General features: G+C 37.8%; 1 protein-coding gene across 3 annotated transcripts in view; it reads left to right on the top strand.

The window, feature by feature from the left end:
* The window catches only part of LOC126254070 (germinal-center associated nuclear protein), a 301,140-nt gene that overhangs the window by 119,909 nt on the left and 161,830 nt on the right, over positions 1–19,401 (top strand). The window lies entirely within an intron of this gene.

The following is a 19,401-nucleotide window of genomic DNA, read 5'->3' as shown; positions in this document are numbered from 1 at the left end:
GTAACATTAAATGGACGTGTAATGATTACAATGGAGTTATTTGTAATGTAAAGAATGTGACATCTCTTGTAAATCAATGGTGTCACCAAAGAAGCTCACTGTATAAAATATTGGTCACCACATTCTTAATTCCTTTTTGAATTAGTTAACTTAGAGGGGGGGTATTAGTGATCTGAAGGACTATGAATATTAGAAAGAATGTTAAAAAAATATATGAAAATATTTTGCTTAGCAAGAGTAGCATGATACAAGTTGTTGAGTACCTGAGTAGGCAACATGATATATTTAGTTCTGAGGATGAAGATGTAGAGCACAAATGGATGAAATTCAGAAGCATTGTTTAGTACGCCTTAGAGAAGTATGTGCTGAGTAAGGTTTTAAGGAATGGAAAAGACCCGTTGTGGATTAATAGACATTTTAGAAAGTTTTCATAAAGCAAAGAGAGGTGCATCATAGATTTGAGTGAAGTCAAAGCCTAGATATAAAACAAAGGCTGCACATGGCGTAAGGAGCACAATGAGAGAAGCAATCAGTGAATTTGAAAGTAAGATTTTGCCTGGAATCTAACTACTAAATTTAAGTTTTGGTCTTATATTTAAAGTCAGTAAGCGGATTGAAATCAATCTGTTCAGTCACTCAGTGACCAAACTGGTACCTTAATGGAAGATGACAGAGAGAAGGCTGAAATACTGTATTCAGTCTTCCAAAATTGTTTCACCATGGAAGATCATAATATGGTTTCTTCTCTAAATCATCACATGAACTGAGATTAGTGGCTGTGGAATAATAGAAAAACAACTTCAATCACCTAGCATGGTGGAAATGCATAGAACTGGGTGAGATACCTGTGAAGATTCTGCAGAAATGAAGTGAAAAAACTTCCTTTATTTCTAGCAGCAGTGTATCACTGATTATTGGAGCAACAAAGGGTGTCTAGTGACTGGAAAAGAAGTGCAGATAATTCCTGTTTGCCAGAAGAGTTGTAGGCTATATGCACATAACTGTAGGCCTATATTGCTGACATCAGTCTGTTGTAGAATTTTGGAACATGTTTTACGCTCATGTATTATGGCTGCTGTAGAGAATGAAAATATTGTCTATAAAAATCAGCGTGGATTCTTCAAACAAAGATCTTGTAAACCTTAACTCACTTTGTTCAGTCTTTCATGACCCGGCACAGGCCCTTTCACCAGCTGGGGTGATGGTGTGGTCTGCATAGTGCAATCAGCACATTGTTCACAATATTTTTCATCATGGGCTAAGGTTTACTAAGTCACCTTTAACAGAGTTAGAGAGAGAAATTCCCTAGATTGCTTAGCACAGGTGATTCTGGAATGGTGAGGAGAAGTTATGAAAGGAATAAGGGGCAAACAGTTTAGGATTTAGTTCAAAAAATTTATTTTTCCAACAGTTTAATCTTATTCAGAGTGATACTTTGCAGTTACTGCATTATCTTTGCAAATCAGTAAGTACACTCTACATGTTATGCCTTTCCAGCAGCTTCTAGTTTCTGGTTTCTGCTTTGCTCTACCAGAGACAGGAGCTCTGCTTACAGCTCATTCCAAAAATATGCAACTAAATGCCTTAACCTTTTATCTGCTAGTGACATGTATACTGGTGCACAATCATCATGCCTCCTGGGCTACTGACAGAAACTGAGAGTGCCAGGAGTGCTAATGTTGGATACATGCATTTTGATGTTTTCTTAGTAAACATTAGCAGTGTGATAACATGGCATCACTTATGAAGCTCCAAGCAGCTTGTAGGAATGACAAATTTCCCGTTGGCTTCTGTCTTGGATTCTTCATCCACAGTTTGTTTGATGATTTTTCTGATGTTATGCCAGCACAAGGGAATTGCCAAGACTTCAATTTCGACTGCTGGTAGTGAACTGGATTCAAGCTCGTGGCCACTGATTATATGTACTTGGTGTGCCAACGTCCAAGGGCTTTTCTGTGGTCATTACCGCTGCGGTTCTCCCCTTGCTACCTGCAAGGGTTGTTCTCTGCAGCAAGGGAATCCAGGATCCGTTCACCTTAAGGCTTTCTTCTTTCTTGTTGGGTCTGTTGCCATGTTGGTGTATTTCTATAGCTTTCGTGAACAGGTGGGTGTAATAGATCTCCTCTACAGCAAAAACTTCCATGTTGGGGAATTTCACTATGTGGTTAGTCTCACACAGTGCCTACTCTGCTATGGCCAGTTTCTCTACATGACCTGACCTACAACGCCACTCACGTATGGTGTTCCTGGTGTTGACTGACCATCCAGTCATTCCAACATAGACTTTTTCTATGTGTGCGTGGTATACAGTATGTTTCCTACATTGCAAATGGAGTCCCTTTTCTCTTCTGCCAATCTGAGACACTTTTTGATCTTCTTTGTCTGTTTATAAGTAGTCTTTATGCCATGTTTGTGCAATATACATCTGATTCTGTCCACCAGTCTGGAAATGTATGGCAGAAAGGCTGTTCCTGGCATTTCTTTTTCTGATGTGTCACTTTGCTGAGACATTGTTTCTATAATGCTTATGTAACTGGTGGAGTACTTATTGCTCCTCAGAAAACTTTCCAGGTGTTGCATCTCACGTCTGAGGTGCTACGGTCCACATTTATCTTGCTTTTATTGCAAGCATATTAATCATGTCTCTTTTCTGGCTCAGGTGGTGATTTGATAGTTTGTGCAGGTATTGGTCCTTGTGTGTTAGTTTTAGATACACACTGTGTCCCAGGGTAGCTGTTAGTCCTTTTCTAGGCAAATTTTATGTTGGCATAGAGACTGTTCAGGTGCCTTAGGAAGTTGCTGAGCTGTTCCTTGCCTTGATGCCCACAACGAAGGTATCATCTAAGTATCTATATCACACTATCATTGAAGCATCTGTATCACACTTCAGGTTTACGAGGCTCCGAGTCCAATGCCTGTGCTTCAAAATGTTTCATTAAGAATTGACCACCGCTGGACTAAGTGTACTAACCGAGACTATGTCTTCCAGTAGTTCGTAGAAGTTGCGTTTCCAAGTGAAATAGCTCATGGTGAGACAGGCATGAAAGAAGTTGGTAATGTCTTGCAGGAAAATGGAACTGATATACTCCAGAGAATCATCTAGTGGCTCTTTAGTTAACAAAGAAACATCATCAGAGCTGACCAAGATATCATTTGGTCCAAGTTTTAATTTCTTCACCTTCTCAGCTGTTGCGGGGCATGCACTGTGTGAGACTGACCACATAGTGAAATTAACCAACATGGAAATTCTTGCTGTAGAGAAGCTATAGAAATACACAGACATAACAATAGCTTCAGCAAGAAACAAGAAAGCTTCGAGGTGAATGGCTCGTGGATTCCTGTGCTGCAGAGAACTACTGTTGCAGGCAGCAAGGGGAGAACTGCAGCAGTAATGACCACAAAAAAGCCCTTGGACATTGACACACCAGGTACATATGATCTGCGGCTGTGATCTCTAGTCCAGTCCACCAACAGCAATGAGGGGTGAAGATTTGACAATGCCAGCCACTCGTGCTGGTGAACCATCAGAAGAACTATCAAAGGAACATCAGCCGAAGAACCTGAGACAGGCACTGACAGGTAATTTATCAGCAAGTGCCCATGAAAGCCTGAACAATTTTGTAGCTTGTAGGATTTATAGTGGTTCTTCAGCAGATAGCAGAAGCCGTAGTTTGTCGGCCTGATGACTTGCTTTGTACTGTTTCATTTTGTTTGAAAATACGTAACTACATGCTATCTGACAAGGAAATAGAACATATTTTTGTGGAAAGTGGTAATGATGATGATTTTATGTCTTCATCTGAAACGGAATACAATGTGATTCTTGATTCTGAAATATGCTCACTATTTTTATTTACTTAAATTTGGCATATTTCGTGACAGTACCTTTTCCGTGAAACGTTTACAAGATGATATTTGTCTTGGCTTCAGTCGTCTAGTGGAAGTATGATTCCACAATGCAGTTTCATCGGCTGCTGAAATGACCTGGTTCAATGCGTTTGCCGTTTGCCTCATTTTTGGTGCTTCAAATACCATTTCATCGAATGTGGTTTCTTCTTAAAGTTTATATAAAAAAAGTAGTAACATAATTCATTTTTTTTCTGTTCACTTCCAAATTATTTATGACGGCGACCTGCACATTGTTCTACCGTCAACACACACCAAGAGTTCACTGCCGACTGACTACAGTCAAAGACGACTCCAGTGTCAAAGACATTTTACACAACACACAACCTTCCACTTGTAATCAGTCTCTTTGATATTCTTCGTCACATCTACTAATAGTAATCAATGTGCTGTCACTCTCAAAAATATAAGTAAATTAACATAAAATAAGGCAAATTACAATAAAAAAATTCTGACAAAAATATAAGAAAACATTACCAACTTCCCACATTAAATTTGGTATTGACAAATCCAGTAGAAAATAACACATCTCCCAGATCCATTACAACTGCTCCCCAGGGCTTTTGTTGTTATGAACATATACAACAAAATCCCGACCACACTCAGTAATGGATCTGAATTACACAATTAGTACATTAATGATGCAGTCTGATAACCTCTTCCAAATTTGGACTCTTTGAACCTGTGGACTTGTTACTGGCTGTTGTTGCAATGATCCTTCCCCATCAATCTCATACACAAAAAATTCAAGTAAAGAAATTATTTAACATGACAAATATACATGGCATAAAACATACATGAGAAATATTCTAAAATACAGCATACAGATTGAAAATAGTAGTAAGGTGTAACTCATTTGCTAGCATAAGATATCTACAACCACTTCTTTGGTCACACTGTGCCAACTGGTTCTCATAATTAAATTTTTTGTTCCCTATATTAATGTTAATTTCATTTTGCTTACATATTGTACAATTAAAAATGATACTGGACATATGTAGTGTAGTTTTTTTATATATATATTTACCTTTTATATATATATTTTTACTTCTGTTTTATTAATTTTATATATTTTTTTATGGTTTTTACTCATGGTTTTGTTTTATTTTGTATATTTTTTTACTTGTGATTTTCTTTTTGAATTTTATATATTTTTTTACTCATATTTTTTTTCTTTTAGTATAGCTAAAGATACATCAGTATTATCTCTCTCTCTCTTTTTTTTTACGTACACTTCCCTCTCTACTACAATATTACTACAAGTGACATTCTTGTGAAGAGTACTTTCGCTCCCCACAACATCAGTATAAAGAATAATAAATTGCTCATATATCATGAGGCTTTATCTAAAATTGGTTTTGAATTGTATATCTTTGCATGCATGTCCTCACATGCATGCCTTCACCCACAGGGAAGAATTAGCTTCCAAAAATTAGAAAAATTCAGAAATTCTCACTATGGAGACTTTTTTTTGTAAAAAAGTAAAAATAAATCTTTCTCTCATTCTTTGTTACAACAGTGTTTTTTCATCAGTTTCAATTAACGTATGACTTCAAATTATTAATTTATACATGCAAATATACATACTTGGTTGTACAGGTAGTTTTGTTCTAACAAGCACATTCCAGTGGAGGACTTTTGTTTTAGATGATAATAGATTATTTAAATTTTGAAATTATGATTTCTGTTTATATAGTTTCAAAGAGACAACATTCCTGAGACCAAATAATTTCTTTGACTTAGGGTATACCAAACGATAAGCATTAGGGTGTGGATTTTCTATGACTTCAAAAGGCCCAATATAGATATCAAAGAATTTTTTAATTTCTGAAGTTAACGTTTTTGATTTCTCATGAGATTTGACCAGAACAAGATCCCCAATTTTGAAAGTGGTTAATTTCACCGTATTGTTACGTCTTTTATTCCTCTTTTCCCCTTGTTTCCTCTTAGTTTCCCTGACAATATCTTCTCTCTCTTGCATAGTTAAAGGTGTACATTTAGGAAATTCAATAAGTTCTGATATAAGATTTGGAGGTCTGATATTAAACATAATCTCATACGGTGAAAATCCTGTGGAACTATGTTGTAAGCTATTCATAATATCTTCAAAATTTCGAATGTGCTCAAACCAGGTTGGATGTTTATGGCTACAATAGGTCCTGCAAAGCCTCCCAATTTCCCTCATATATCTTTCTGCAGGATTGGTGGATGGAGAATAAACAGATATAAGTATATGCTTCAATTTTGGTCTTTCAATAAACTTTTTCCAAATTTTAGAGGTGAACTGTGAACCATTATCTGATAATATAGCTTTTGGTTTACCCACTTGTGCGAAATAATCTCTTTCAATTTTTATTATAATTTCATGGCTAGTAGCTTTCTTCACTGGATATAGTTTAATTAATTTTGAAAATACATCTACCATAACAAATATGTAACAGTGACCACCTTTACTCTTTGGTAACATTCCATATAAGTCCACAGCGATGAGATGTAAAGGTTTTTCTGGAATAATGTTTTGCATCTCTCCACCACATCATTGATTGCTCACTTAAACTCTCTGACATTTGTCACAGGTTGCCAATTCTTTTCTTACCTTCTTTCCAATATTGTAAAAATAAACGTTTTCTTGTATCTTTTGGATGCACTTCTGTATCCCACAATGACCAAAACTTTCATCTATGTAAATGATCAGCTTTTCAGCATCTGCCTTTGGCCAACACAGTTTCCAATTATCAGAATCTACATCTGTTCTCCAAAATAAAATCCCCTTATGTAATTTGTAAAATTTATCAAGTTTCTCATACCCCTTCTTGCCTAAACATTCTTTGATTAATTTCCAACTTTGATCTAAATTTTGATTTTTCCTAATTTTGTTACACATAGCGCTAATTGTTTTCTCATTTTCCACCCCTTTCAAGTATCTAATTTTAAATTGCTTTTCCTCCTCTTTTTCAAAAATCTCCTTTTCTCCCCCAATTGGTAACCTTGAAAGTGAATCAGCTACTACATTTTCAGAACCTTTTATGTGCTTGATTTCAAAGTCAAACTGTTGCAGAAATATTGCCCATCTGGTCAATCTACTGTGGTATAATTTGCACTCTTGTAAGTAACTCAAAGCTTTGTGATCCAAAAAAACTATGGTTTTATGTCCAATAAGGTAAATTCTAAATTTTGTAAAAGCCCAATGAATTGCCAAAAGTTCCTTCTCTGTGACTGTATAATTTTTCTCATGCTTGAGCAACATTCTGCTTGCAAATGCTATGGTACAATGTATCTTAACTCCATTCTCTACTCTTTCTTGAAATAACTCTGCTCCAAGCCCATAATTACTGGTATCAGTGTTCAAACATAATGGTAAATTAAAATCAGGTCTCTGTAATACGTGTTGCTTCCTCAACTCTTGCTCAATTTTATCAAACTCTTCCTGACAACTTTTATCCCAAACCCAAACAGTGTTTTTCTTAGTAACTGACTTAAACATGGTGCATTCAGACTCTGATCACTTATATGTTTTCGGTAATAACCGCATAACCCAAAGAACGACTGTAATTGTTTTTTAGTCTTAGGAATAGGAATTTCTGAAATTGCTTTAATTTTTTCTGGATCTGCCAAAATTCCCTTGTCTGTGACAACATGACCCAAAAATTTTAATTCAGAAACTGCAAATTTACATTTCTCTAATTTCAATGTCATCCTCCCTTTTTTAAGTTTTTCACAAACTGACTTCAAAATTGAAAAATGTTCCTCCCAATTTTGCCCTGTAACCAAAATGTCATCTACATAAATTATCAGTTTAGATGCAAGTTCTTGCCCCAGTACATGATCCAAAGCTCTTATAAATTTGGAAACAGAAGAATTTAACCCAAATGGCACAACACAATATTGGTAACTCTTAGCATTGTACAAGAAAGCAGTATATTTTCTAGAATTAACCGAAAGTGGTACCTGATGAAAACCTGAGGTTAGATCCAAACTTGACATATATTTCATATCTGTAAATTTATAGAGTAACTCATCAATATTTTCGGGATGGTCTGTCTGTCTGAACAAAATTTTACACACAACAATACAAAACAAGATACAAATATTGTTTTAACCAAATACGAGTGTTTCGTGACTTATCTGGAACACTCTTCTACTGTTGCAAATCCACGTTTTCCATCCATGTGATTGTTGACCAAAATTCTTGAAATTACTTCTTCTGTCAAAAATTATATTTTTTGCCGAAACATTTCTTCTCCAAAACTTTTACTTTCCGATGAACACAAATACTGTAACACACATTCTGAAATACTGGTATGAACACACAAAAATTTTCTTCTTCGTAGCACTGTTGAAGATCACGTGAACACAATATCCCGGCTAAAGTCCCCAGTTGAAATATGCTCACTATTTTTATTTACTTAAATTTGGCATATTTCATGACAGTACCTTTTCCGTGAAACGTTTACAAGATGATATTTGTCTTGGCTTCAGTCGTCTAGTGGAAGTATGATTCCACAATGCAGTTTCGTCGGCTGCAGAAATGACCTGGTTCAATGCGTTTGCCGTTTGCCTCATTTTTGGTGCTTCAAATACCATTTCTTCGAATGTGGTTTCTTCTTAAAGTTTATATAAAAAAAGTAGTAACATAATTCATTTTTTTTCTGTTCACTTCCAAATTATTTATGACGGCGACCTGCACATTGTTCTACCGTCAACACACACCAAGAGTTCACTGCCGACTGACAAGAGTCAAAGACGACTCCAGCGTCAAAGACATTTTACACAACACACAACCTTCCACTTGTAATCAGTCTCTTTGATATTCTTCGTCACATCTACTAATAGTAATCAATATGCTGTCACTCTCAAAAATATAAGTAAATTAACATAAAAAGGCAAATTACAATAAAAAAATTCTGACAAAAATATAAGAAAACATTACCAACTTCCCACATTAAATTTGGTATTGACAAATCCAGTAGAAAATAACACATCTCCCAGATCCATTACAATTCCTGTCCTTCAAAATCTCAGTGGCCAGAAAGCTATTTCTCTCGTTGCATATTTAGGCCTTCTGGAAGAATGACAGGCAGCGATAATGGAGATGAAGTTGATGTGCTCCCAGTGAAAAAAGTGAGTTTGAGGACAAATTTCAGTGGTGTAGAAAGGAGCTGTATCCCAGAGTTATGATTTTGATACAGCATATCCAGGTGTGACTCTTACACTTCTGGAAAACCCTAGTGCACTGCAAGTTTTTGAGACATTGTTCATGGAGATGTTAGTCTCAATTATTGTCATCATCACCAGTTTTTTGCTATATGAGTAGAATTCCTCAATTATTGTAGATGAAACTAATAGTTACTACAATGTTCAGAGTGCTACTCTGTGAGAATAGCCATTTGAAGGGCAAGAAATATAAGTGTATAGCAGAAATTTGTTGTTTCCTGCCATAACTCTTCTCATGGCAAGAATTAAAAAACTGAAATAGTCTGAATCTTGGTCAAATGATCTTCTCCTCACAACTCTAATTATTAGTGAAATAATGTCTTGTGACAGGTATCTATTGTTACTCTAAATCTTGCATGTTTCTGCTCTAGATAATAGGCTGTACAAAATAAGATCAGCCACTTCGTACCTGAAAGGGAAGTTCAGGACAGCACTCACTCCAATCGAAAAAGTTTTTATAGATGAAAGTATTTTATTGCTCAAGAGTGTCTTGACTTTGGAACAATACATTCCTTCTAAAAGACCTCATTTGGGTATAAAAATATTTGTTCTGCATGATTGTGAAACAGGATTTATGTTTGACTTTTTAGTGTATACTGGTGCAAAGTGTGACATAGTGGTCAGGGAAGATATTTGTAAATTACTGAGAATATTGCGACAACACCTTTGGAACCTTACTTGGGAAGAGCCACATGGTATATGGGGACAGTTGGTACACAAGTCCATCTCACTTACATTACTTTCATTAAAGATGAACAAATGCAGTAGGTACAGTTCACATGAACAGGAAAGGTACATCAAAACTTGAAGCCTAACTGCAAAGAGGAGAGAGAGAATTTATAGCAATAGACACTGTGATGTATGTACAGTGGAACCTCGCATACTGAGCATAATTCATTCTAGAATCTTACTCCTAGAGTGAAACACTCATCAAGCGAAACAAGTTATCCCATATGAATTAATGTAAAATATGATAATGTGTTCCATGCAGAAAGAATACTGAAAGTTTTATCTTATTCACACCATTTATTCAAGGAAAATTATACATACAGTATTATGTACTTTATTATTCATGTTACATAACTTATTCTTTTTTACTATGGAGTTATTTATAATCATTTGTTTCTAACGATGGTGCAGCACATGGCAAAAATGCGACACAGCATCATCATCACATAAATTTGTAGTGCACATAGCCACTACTTTATTAGGGCCATTATTTTCAATGTCTGATGCAACCAATTCCCATGTTTTCAGCATTTGTCTTATTGTGCCAATTGTGCCTGGAGACTGCTGGTTTGCTGTTACTGCCGCCTCCTTCTCCTCTGAAGAAGTCCACTCCGCAACATCCTACTGTGGAACACATTGCAATTCCATAAGGTCTTTTGTGGTCATCTCTCGGCTGTGAACTTCCACAAGCTCATCAACGTCATTATTATCTATTTCTAGTCCCATGCCCTTGGGAAAGACCCAATCTTGTTGACTACAGGCTCTACAGGTACTGATGCAAATGCCTCAGAGTCACATTTGACATTGCGCTCTGGCCAAAGTTTCCTTCAAACAGAAATGAGAGTTCTCTTGGTAACCCCTCCCCGTGCCTTTTCAATTGTCTTGATGCAGAAAACGACGTTGAAGTGATATTTCCAAAACTCTCTGACAGTTAGATTGCTAGCTTCAGTCAATTCAAAGCAGTGCTCAAAGAATGCTTCAGTGTAAAGCTTCTTCAAGTTAGAAATAATCTGCTGGTGCATAGGCTGTAGTAACGGAATGGTGTTGGGAGGCAGAAATTGGATCTTGATGAATTTAAATTCTTCAAGGAGGTAAACTTGTAGGCCTGGAGAATGGGCAGGAGTGTCAATCATAACAAGCAAGACACGGAGTGGCAGATTCATCTCAATCAAATATTTTTTCACCGATGGACCAAACACTTCATTGATCCAATCACAAAAAAGATCACGTTACCCAAGCCTTGTTGTTGGACCTCCCCGTCACATTTAACCTGCTCTTCTGGACTTTACACTTTTTGAAAGCTCATGGAGTTTCTGAATGGCAAACAAGCAGTGGTTTAATTTTCAAATCGCTACTTGTATTTGCTCAGAATAGCAGTGTGAGACAGTCTTTCATTGGCTTGTGGCCAGGCAATACATTTTCCTCTGCTGTTGTAGAAGCACACTTCAGCATCTTTTTGCAGAATAGACCCGCCTCATCACAATTAAAAATCTGTTGTGACAGATAATTCACAGAATCTATGACCACCTTGAAGTTGCTGATGAAGCTTTCTGCTGCCTTTGTGTTGGGGCTGGCTGCTTTGCCATACCTCACAACGAACACTGTGGATGCCGGTTCTTCTCTTGAAACTTCTCAAATCACCCATGGTTCCCTTGAACACTTCTTTGGCCACTGATGTTCCTGGCATCTTCCTAACGAGGTCAGCAAAAATCGTTCTCACTTTCTCATAAATGACATTCTTGTTAATAGTGTCGCCTTGTAATTTCTTTTAATTTATCCATGTAACTAGCAACCTTTCGACATCATCCAGAATACAAAACTGTTGTGTAGATACTCTTGTCCCTTGCTTTGAAGCACCTGTCTCCTTAATCTTGACCTTGTTCTTGAGGTTAGTGCAAATAGTTGTTATAGACTGATTGTATGTGCATGCTAAATCAGCTAAGCTCACACCACGTTTGAGTTTTTCAGTGATTTTATGTTTCATTTCTAAGGTCATTTTCTTTTTCTTATGGTCATCCTCTTACTGCTTTATCTTTGGGGTCATTTCTGGGAAGGTTATTAAAATTTGCATAAAAAAAAAAAAACACTGTGTGAACACAAGTCTAGAATAATGTGTGATCACAAGCTGCACTAAGATGGTAGTAGAAAGAGTGCTAAGCTCAGACTGCAGTATGTACTGAAGACATTGTTCATGTGCTGCTGCTGATAATGAAAGGCGTTCGTATTGTTGAATGCCTCCCCTGCTGCGCACTAACGGTTGGTGATGTCACTCTAAATCGTCGTCACTCATTAATGTGAAACATCGCTCGTTAAGTGAGTCATTTTATTACAATTTGGTTTGATCATTATGCAAGTTGCACATTATGGGAGGTGCTCATTAAGTGAGGTTCTACTGTACTTTACTTACTCAGTTATAAGATGATTTTTTCCCCCAGTTCATCATTTGCAAAATACAGGGTCATCTTACGTTAGTATATTAAACTGTTGCTGCTGAAGATAACATTTTTACGTTATTTAATAGAGTATATAGGTGTCATATTACATTTAAAGGTGAAGCTTTGCCTGTTGAGGCCACATACAGATTTATTTTGAAGAATTCAGAAGAGCAGGACTGGGCAAATGATACTCGCCTTCAAACAGACTCAAGATTTCCTGATATGCCGAAGTACTGGATAGGGTATCGATGTAGCTCTAACAGTTGTGAGACATTCGACTTGCCCAGTGCTAGTGCAGTAGATACTATATGTGAGAAACTGTGAACTAACCACTACAATAATTTGTTGTTCTGCTTAAAATGTGATAATTTTGTGAAACACAGGAAAAAGTAGCACCAAATTCTATAATCTTACAGACTCTTGTTTTATTTGAACAGGTTTACAATAAAAGTTTTCATACATTTGTGGATACCATGTACAAACATGATGTTGCTTTTTAAGTAAAAGTAACATTCAAAAGCAGAAATCGTGTCCTTAAGAAAACATTTGTTGATTCCAAACCCAGATCAATATTTCATTTGCTTATGAGAGAGAGTAATTATTTACTAAGTGGGTTGCAGAGGAGAAATTCGATCACTGTTCACGTAATACAAAACAAGATAATAATGTTGCAACTTTTGATCAGCTTTGGAACATGATCCTGACAATTAGATGAAACAAGAAGGAACATTTATCTAGAAAGAAATTTCGAACAAATGAAATAAATCATATTAAACTTTTAATTTTTGTTGTGAGAATAAATTACAGTGGCAAGATCTGTTGTGGAGATAGTACCAACAGACGTCAGTAGATGGTGGGACAAGCCCAAGTTCAGGAATTGGAATGAATTGTGATTGCAATCATTTATTTATGCATTAGTTGCTGTTGTTACATATGACTTGCACCCTAGAAGATATTTCAGTCCATAATAAATGTAAACATGGTCTGTAGTAGGCTGTAATGTGATTTTTGTGTATTTATTTATTTATTTATATATATATATCTAAAAACAAAGATGATGTGACTTACCAAACGAAAGCGCTGGCAGGTTGATAGACACACAAACAAACACTAACACACACACAAAATTCAAGCTTTCGCAACCAACGGTTGCTTCATCAGGAAAGAGGGAAGGAGAGGGAAAGACGAAAGGATGTGGGTTTTAAGAAAGAGGGTAAGGAGTCATTCCAATCCCGGGAGCGGAAAGACCTGCCTTAGGGGGAAAAAAGGACAGGTATACACTCGCGCGCACACACACACATATCCATCCGCACATACACAGACACAAGCAGACATTTGTAAAGGCAAAGAGTTTGGGCAGAGATGTCAGTCGAGGCGGAAGTACAGAGGCAAAGATGTTGTTGAAAGACAGGTGAGGTATGAGCGGCGGCAACTTGAAATTAGCGGAGGTAGAGGCCTGGCAGATAACGAGATGAGAGGATATACTGAAGGGCAAGTTCCCATCTCCGGAGTTCTGACAGGTTGGTGTTAGTGGGAAGTATCCAGATAACCCGGACGGTGTAACACTGTGCCAAGATGTGCTGGCTGTGCACAAAGGCATGTTTAGCCACAGGGTGATCCTCATTACCAACAAACACTGTCTGCCTGTATCCATTCATGCGAATGGACAGTTTGTTGCTGGGCTATTGATGTATACTTAGGGAAACTCAGTTGTCCTCTCGTGAATGTGTACTGACTTCTCAGAGCCTTACTGCACCAGCATCAAAGTGTCATCCTGTAGTGACTGCAGGGCTTGGTAGTGGTACTACCACAGACTACTCGGCAACATGTACTTTGTGCACGACCAGTGCTGCAGCTTTGATTTCTGGTGCTAACTACTAATTACTACTACTTTGACTGCTTCCTGGTAATGACAAGGTCGGCTCTCTGTGCTAAACACTGATCTTTCAGGACTCGTAGATAAGTTTCTGTTTCAGCATCAGTTTCCCACCATTCTTCCCTAATGTCTGGAAATGCCCCACCTTGGATGGAATTCTTCTCAAACTCAAGCACCCTTGCTACCATTCCCACATTTGCCTAGGCCGTCTGGTTGCTGCTACCACTGTTTTGCACAGACTTGTTATTGCCCCGCAGTGGCCTTGACCGTGAGCGCAACACTTTCTCTCCAGATGTTCCACTTTCTGTCAACCGTGCATTTTGTCTGCTGATACCATGTCTGCCTGTTGCCTTAGAGTTATTACTTAATAAAATTTCTTTCATAGCAGCCAAGATAGGTGAAAACGTCCAGAATGCTGTAGACGATGACGACAAGTTGATGCCATGTTTCTTGACTTCAGGACACAGTTCCACGTGGTCATACAGTGAACAAGATATGAGCTTGCCAAATATCAGATCACATTTGTGACTGGATTCAGGACTTCTCTTGCAGGACGAAATTGTCTGATGTAAATGTAATTTAATTTCAGGAGTACCCGAAGGAACTGTGATAGGACCATTTGCGGGTCTACACACACACACACACACACACACACACACACACACGATCTAGCAGATAACACTGGAAGATCCTTGAGGCTGCTAGCAGGTAAAGCGGTTATCTGTAAGAAGATAGGAAGCACAGAAGACTGTAGTGAATTGCAGGTAGATCTGCATAGGGGTCAGTGATTGGTGCAGGACCTGGCAGTTGACCCTGAACGTATATAAATTTAACATGTTGCACATACATAGAAGAAGAAATCAAGTACTGTGCAATTATGCTCTTAATCACAAATTGCGGGAAAGAGTAGCTACTGTAAAGTACCTAGGGACGACCTGAAGTGGAATGATCGCATGAAGTAAAGTGTAGGAAAAACGGGTGCCAAGCTAAGATTCATTGAAAGACTCTTACAAAACTCTTATTCAACCAATTCTTGAATTTTGATCACGAGTCTGGGATCCATACCGGGTTGGATTAATAGAAGAGGTGGAGTTAATCCAGTGAAGAGTGACACATTTTGTCGCAGGAGTTTAGTCGGGATGAGAGCATTACAGAGATCTCAACAAACTCCAGTGGCATATGCTACAAGAGAGGCATTATGCACCAGAGAGAGGTTTGTTGTTGAAATTCTGAGAGAGTATGTTACAAGAAGAGTCAGGCAAGACATTTCTTCCTCCCATGTATATCTGGCAAAATGTTCATGATGGGAAAATCGGAGAAATTAGTGTCAATGAGAGGTTTACCAACTGCTATTCTTCGCATTCATCATTCATGATTTGAGCAGAGAAGAAGATAATAGGTAGTTGCACCAAAGTATCCTCTGCCTCCCACTGAAAGGTAGCTTGCAGAATATGGGTGTAGATAATGTGTAACATTCCCACAAACCTTGATAACTAATGGAATTTGTTGTGCCATGTACAGAACAAGACTCTGAATACATCATTTTCCATCTTACTACAAGAATTCATGAAGATTCACTAGAGTGATTGGTTCCTATCCACATTGTTCCAAGTAGTACAACTGATTTACCCTGTTGTTCAGATAAAAGGAATTTTGCAAGCCTATTATATGTCACTGTTTCTGAATATGTGTTGTGTTTTTTTTTTTTCAGTCCAAGGTTTAGCCTGGTGAATACGAAAACTGACTTTTTGGAAGATGTTGAAAATTATAAGACTCCGATTTAAACAAACACTCAAACTGCTTGTCCAGCTTTTGACTGTAGCTGTCCAACTCCACTTACTTGTTACTTCAAAAAAAGATCCTTTCATGCCTTATTAAAACATCATATAGCCTCCTCCAGCTTGCACCACCCCTTACAGTAGTCTTGGATGTGTAGAATGAACATTGCTGTATCCACCATTCATAGGCTGATGGAAGGGTGTCTTTCCTTGACACATAATATATATATTCTGCTCCGAGCTGCCAGAGATGGCAGTCATGTGTACGTGAGGTATGCTTGCTTTTGTGAATGAATGCGTGTTTCCTTTTCTGAAGAAGGCTTTGGCCAAAAGGTAATGTGTAAGTGTCTTTTCGTGGTGCCTGTCTCAGCTTAAAATGTCATCTTACCGGTATATTGTTAATATATGTAACAACTCTTCATTATACAACTGGGCACCTTCATGTGTAGGAGTGAAAAATGGTGTCTTGCATGCAACACTGTTCTGAATGTTTGTGCAGGTGGTGGATCAGCTACCAGTGCGCACGTGCACGCCCCCCCCCCCCCCCCCCGACACACACATACACAATGTAATATTGAAGGATTGAGCAATAAAATTAGCTAACTACTTATTTCTGCTGTTGAGTTTTGTTTATTTATTTATTTAGATTTTTTTTACTTGGAGTCATCAGTATAATGGTTTTTGCAAACTTGAAATGCATTTATGTCTTAGTATTAAAGGCAGTAATGAAACACATTTAATAGCACTTGCCAAAATTCATTACAATCTTTAGACTTACCAGAACAATAGAATTCCTTAACTTACCATGAACTAGAATTCCATGTTCTAAAAACACTTGAAACATCTTATGTCTCACTCTTTAATGTTACAGTACATCAGTGGGCTCTTTATCTTTATTGCTTTAAAATTCATAAGTGAATAACAAGCACCTTTCAATTAAGAATTTTTTTAGTTTTGATTGGAATTTTTTTGTTACTAGTTTTCAGGGACTCTAACAGCTTATTATACCATATTAGCTTATTAATTCATAGGCTCCAGTAAGTCATTTTTAATTTAGTTATTTGTCTGAAGTTGTTATTTTGGACATGGTGTTGTGGTCATTTCATTACTTCAGTTTCTGGGAATTTATGGAGATAGAAAGAATATATAGTGAAGTATTTGTATTGTATGAATACTTCATGACAAGAATCTTTGTAACACAGTCCATGTACAATCCTTAACCCTTTTTTTGTAGTAGCTGTAGTCTGTTGAGGTATATATCTGCAGCACAACTCCATATTTGTATGTACAGCCTGTGACTATAAAGTTCATTGAATAGTCCTGTAACATTATCGTAGATGAACAATGAACTACAGTTACCTTACTGTCCGAAATAGTCAGCTCCCATAACTATGCACTGCTGAGCTCTGTGATATATGTCCTAGAAACTTTGCATGACGTCTTCCTTTGGGATAATGTTCAAAAGCCGGATCATGTTTCATTGGATGTTAGAAATATCGTCAAATCTCTTCCCTTTCAAAGTGAGTTTGAGTTGAGGGAATAGGAAGAAGTCTGGATGACTGAGATCCAGCGAGTATAGTGGATGTTCAAGTTGCACCACTCCCTTTTTTGCCTGGAACTGGTTGACGATATTGGCTGTGTGGGCGAACATTGTTGTGAACAGAAAACCAGGAACCTTATTGTGCCTACTAGGGTTGTACCCTGCATAGACGTTGCATGAAACGGATCAAAATTTCAACGTACCATCAGCATTCAGTGTTATTCCCTCAGGTAGAAATTTGCTGTGGATAATGCCTTGACTATCAAAACAGGTGATGAACATCGTTTTGATACATGATTTTTCGTCTTTCATCTTTTTCTGACAAGGTGATGTTGGAGAACACCATTCCATGTTTCGCTGTTTCGTTTCAGGGTCCTACCGGAGGCACCATGTTTCATCCTCAGTGACAATATGGTTGAAGAAATTGGATGTCGCATCCACCCTTTTGACAGAATACTGTGAAGCCTTGAAATGTGCCTCCTTCTGATCATCAGTCAAGTGATGTGGCACAAGATAACACATTTCCCTCTTCCCTAACTCTTGGGTAAGGATTTGTTTCACAGATTCACGGTTCATCTGCAGTTCATCCACAACCATGCACACAGTTAATCAACGTTTGTGATTAATGTCCTCACTTTCTCACTGTTTTTGTCACTGACGATGGTTGCCAGTCGTCCGCTGTGGGGATTGGCAGAAACACTTTCCCGGCCTCCTCAAAAATGGGCCAACCACTCATACACACAGTTCATGGACAGTGCTTGATCCCTGTAAACACATACCAGCATTGCATGTGTTTCCTTCAGTGTCTTGCCAAGCTGAAAACAAAGCTTTAAATTGATCCTCTGCTCGTTCATTGTCCTGTTCTCAGTTCAGAACCAATGCACTAAACAAGCACTTCGTCCAACAGGTCTAACATGGAACACACACAATGTTCAACTGAACTACAGTGCGAGCAGGTTGTCGGCATCAGCTGCTATGCAGGTGCAGCATTGTGAGTCGCCAGTGTGGCCTCATCGACCATTATGATTTCATTCACTGATCTTTGTCAGAGGTTGTAGTAGCCAAGATAAGTATAGATTGTCCCATAATATAAATTTTTCAGGGTGTGGGTGGGCACCATTTTGGACTGCTGGCTAAGAAGATTCAGGCCATTGCTGACTTTGTTAACACAGCATTAACGTGGTTAATCAATTGAAGGTTTGAGTACTGATGGACACCTAGAGCGTTTTACTTCCTCTGCTATTATCTCGCATACCTCATTTATGCCTGTATGGTGTGAGCTACCAGTTGCAAATATCAGTACCTGAAATTTGCTTACACTGACCTTTACTCCTTGTGCAGAGAAGTATGTTCTTAATTCTAATAACCCATTAGTTTCTGAAAATTACAGTTTCTCAGAGTCTTTTCCGTAGAATAAAACTAATGGGTCAACAGCATACCTTACAACATGCAAGTTAAAGGGGTGTATAGCATCATTAATACATGCTAGAAAAAGGAAAGGCCCAAGAATTGAGCCTTGAGGGACTGCCTGTGTCACTGTTTCAGTTGAGGATTAGAAATGTCAGTTTCATATGTAAATTTGGCACAACATTACCAATACATCAGGTACGTGGCTAGAAGTTTCTCTTGATGCATTGTTGACTTTTGGAGAGAGAGAGAGAGAGAGAGAGAGAGAGAGAGAGAGAGAGAGAGAGAGACAGAGAGAGAGAGAGAGAGACCCATGGTTTTCTGAATCATAAGTTATTCTCAAGTCTAGAAGTATAATGGCTGTGTGCCTACCCTGTTCTATAGTTATATATTACTGTATACTTCATGGAAGAAACTGCTAACAACAGTAGCTGATGTTGAGTTTTTCCTAAATCCATGTTATGATTCAGTAAGTGTTTCATGTCTTGACAAAAAGCCTGTGAGTTGTGATAGGAA

Source organism: Schistocerca nitens, chromosome 1 (assembly GCF_023898315.1).
Source record: "Schistocerca nitens isolate TAMUIC-IGC-003100 chromosome 1, iqSchNite1.1, whole genome shotgun sequence".
NCBI lineage: Eukaryota > Metazoa > Arthropoda > Insecta > Orthoptera > Acrididae > Schistocerca > Schistocerca nitens.
The sequence above is the reverse complement of the archived record's forward strand: the minus strand, read 5'-3'. Positions and strand labels throughout refer to the sequence as shown.